This window comes from Myotis brandtii, unplaced genomic scaffold, assembly GCF_000412655.1.
Source record: "Myotis brandtii unplaced genomic scaffold, ASM41265v1 scaffold138, whole genome shotgun sequence".
Classification (NCBI taxonomy): domain Eukaryota; kingdom Metazoa; phylum Chordata; class Mammalia; order Chiroptera; family Vespertilionidae; genus Myotis; species Myotis brandtii.
In genome coordinates, this window is record NW_005354915.1 from 703,091 (window position 1) to 707,088 (window position 3,998).

Here is a 3,998-nt window from a genome sequence, read left to right on the forward strand (position 1 = left end):
AGGACCTGCTGGAGAAGAGCCGGTCCCATGGGAGCCCTGGCACCTGCACGGCCTTCAAGTGTCGATTTCCCACCCTGACCCACTGGACGTGGCTGTTCCCAGGATGGGGGTCTGAACTGGGTGGGCCTCCCTCCAGCCAAGGACAGTTCCCCCCAGGGGGACAAGTGCCCCCCAAGGAAGGTGCTGGCCCTGCCAGGGAGACAAACACCTCACCCCCCCACCGGCAGGAGTGCCTGGCACGGCTGCGGCCAGGATCACAGGGGCAGAGGGGACAGTGGCATCCACTGTGTTCAGTACCATATATTTTTATTGATTTCAGAGAGGAAGGGAGAGGGAGAGAGAGACAGAAACCTCAACGCGAGAGAGACACATCGATCGGTTGCCTCCCACACGCACCCCAACCAGGGCCAGGGACTGAGCCCACAACCAAGGTATGTGCCCTTGACGGGAACCAAACCTGGGGCCCTTCAGTCCTGGGGCCAATGCTCTACCCACTGAGCTACACCGGCCAGGGCAGCCTGCCTCCTGAACCGTGGGGCTCTGAGAGGCCAAAGGGGAGTGGATCCAGAGGCCCATCTTTTTTTTTTATTTTTTAAAATATATTTTATTGATTTTTTACAGAGAGGAAAGGAGAAGGATAGAGAGTTAGAAACATCGATGAGAGAGAAACATCGATCAGCTGCCTCCTGCACACCCCCTACTGGGGATGTGCCCGCAACCGGGTACATGCCCTTGACCAGAATCGAACCTGGGACCCTTGAGTCCACAGGCCGACGCTCTATCCAGTGAGCCAAACAGGCTAGGGCAAGAGGCCCATCTTTTATTTCTTTTTTCTTTTTCTTTTTTTTTAAAGGGCCACCTTTTAAAGGAACAATTCATTCCCATAAAAACAGAGGAAGAGCCTTTCAGCAGAGAAACCTCTCTCCCAGTTTCCACCAAGACTTCCTGTTGACAGCTGATCCAGGGAAATTCAACCAATTCAAATACAGAAAAAAAAAAACTGTTAGGGAATAAACACAGCACCCATGCAGAGACGCCATATTGGTGCACGACAAATAAAATTCTAATCCATAATCACAACATGAATTAAAAAAAAACCTTGAAGGAAGACCAAAGGGCAGAACTCCAAGAACTGGAGAAGCAATGGGTAGGCAACGTGAGCCATGAGGACGACGTGTGAGAACTGACAGGTCTCAGGAAGGAACCGAGAGGAAAGGACAAGTGCATTTCAGAAGTGAAGACCAAACTGCAAGAAATACAAGGGAGAGCGCACTCCGTACGAAGTAGAGCAAGAAACTGTAGAGATTAAAGTAGGAAAACTGAACAAAAACCGAGAGGAAGTAGTCAAGGAGATCAAAGAATTCGAAAAGAAAAACAGATCGGAGATGCCACGATGGTGTAACTGGAGTTTCCGGAGAAGAAAACTCTTTAAAAAATATTTTTATTGATTTCAAAGAGGAAGGGAGAGGGAGAGGGAGAGGGAGATAGAAACACCAATGATGTTGCCCTAACCGGTTTGGCTCAGTGGATAGAGCGTAGGCCTGCGGACTGAAGGGTCCCAGGTTCAATCCCAGTCAAGGGCATGTACCTTGGTTGCGGGCACATCCCCAGTAGGGGGTGTGCAGGAGGCAGCTGATCGATGTTTCTCTCTCATTGATGCTTCTAACTCTCTATCCCTCTCCTTTCCTTTCTGTCAAAAATCAATTAAAAAAAAAAAAAGAAAACATCAATGATGAGAGAGAATCATTGATCGGCTGCCTCCTGCACCCCCCACACTGCGGATCAAGCCCACAACCTGGGCATGTGCCCTGACTGGGAATCAAACCCTGATCTCCTAGTTCATAGGTCGACGCTCAACCACTGGGCCACGCCGGCCCGGCATAAAGAAGAAAACTCAACTGAACAGAAGAAATATTTAAAACTGTAACTCAGGAAAACTTTCCTGAAATGCAGAAGTCTTGATTTCATGAAGTGAAATGGGACACCATGACCCAGCGGGTGTGGCTCAGTGGCTGAGCATCAACCTATGAACCAGAAGGTCACGGTGTGATTTCCGGTCGGGGCACATGCTGGAATGGGGGCTTGGTCTCCGGTGGGGGGCGTGCAGGAGGCAGTCGGTCAATGATCCTCTCTCACCATTGATGTTCCTATCTGTCTCCCATCTCCCTTCCTTTCTCTCTAAAAGTCAATAAAAACATATTTAAAAAACAGTATTGCTCACAGAAGAGAAGCAATAGATAGTGTCGAAAGAAAAAACTAGGAATATTATATGCACATAAATGTAATTGTAACCACTAGAACCAACATACAAGCTTTCCTGAATATCAGAAGGGCTGTAGTATTTTTAAAAGTGAAGAAAACAGACCACACTGGAAAGAAGAATACAACCTTCCCACGTGCACAAAGATATATGTATGCACACACACACACAAGATGCCAGGAAGAAGGCCGAAGACATCGGCCATATCAATAAGTAACTCACTGATCTTTAAGAAAGTTTTTTTAGGTAAGATCCCAAGCAAAACCCAACTTGATCCTGCATTCAAGAGACAACCATCAAACAAAGCGCTTTAGAATGGTTACAAGGAAAAGAATGAGCAAAGGCATAAAGACAAATACAAACAACAACAAAGCGGCCCTGGCTGGGTGGCTCGTTTGGTTAGAGCGTCGTCCCAATACGCCAGGGTTGTGGGTTCGATCCCAGGTCAGGGCACAAACAAGAATCAACCAAGGAATGCACAAGTAAGTGGAACAACAACACTTGATGTGTCTCTCTCTCTTCCTCTTTCTCAAAATCAATTTTAAAACATTTTTTTTAAAAATCTAGGGCCGTAATCTTAATGTCAGACAATGAGAATTGAAACCAAACATCACCAAGGGAGCCAAAGAAGGGCCATTGATAATGCCAAATGGTACAACTGACAAGGCACCAAACAACACGGCAGCCATGTTCAGGAAGATGTGGCGGAGTTAGGACAGACAGACAAAACACGCTCGTAAGAGATTTCAATTCGCCTCTCCGTCCAAGGAACGGAAAGTAGATCAAACATAAATACGAGTTCAAAAGACCTCAATAAAACAATCAGTCAAGTACAACAACATATCAAACTCCCTATGCTAATAATAGATAATGCATTTTTTAAGAACCGATAGGACATTCGTGAAAACTGAAAAACTCAAGAACATCCAAAAGTACAAAAAAGACAGATTATCTTATGACCACAAGGCAGAATGACTGGAAATTAATTTAAAAGTCCAGAAATTGGGGGGGAAACAACAACCTCTCTTGAACAATTCTTAAATCAAAAGGGAAACACAAACTGAATCTGTAGGATTTCCATAAAACAATGACAATCAAAACAGCATGAATCTTATTCTATGGGATACAGCTGCAGCAGTCAGGAAAGTGTTTATAGTTAACCCAATACATGTAATAATTACAACAGAACAGATAAAAATATTAGAAAAAGAATCATAAAATGAACAGAAAGAATGAGGGAAGAATTAGTGAAGATTAAAGCAGAAATAAATTTGAAAAACAGATAAGCCTCCTAAGAAATATGGCAAAAAGCTGGCTCTTTGGGACAAAGTTCAATAAAATATATAAACCACCATTAAACCTAATTAAGAAAACAAGGGATGGGGAGGAAAGCACTTGGGAAAGTAGCCAAAGAGGGAGAGGAAAAACACTTTAATCAGGATAGTACTTTGCAAATAAAATTTAAAACCTGAAAAAAATAATTTCTAGACAAATATAATAAATCAGGACTGTTCCTGGAAGAGATAGATCATCCAGACAGACCAACTTGAACATAAGAAATAGAATTATAAAAGAGCATTAAAACCAAAAGCACCAGCCCTGACTGGTGTGGCTAAGTTGGTTGGGCACCCTTCCATGCACCAAGAGGCCACTGGTTGGTTCTATTCCTGGTCAGGGCACATGCCCGGGTTGCAGTCTCAATCCTCAGTAGGGGGCGTGCAGGAGGCAGCTGATCTAT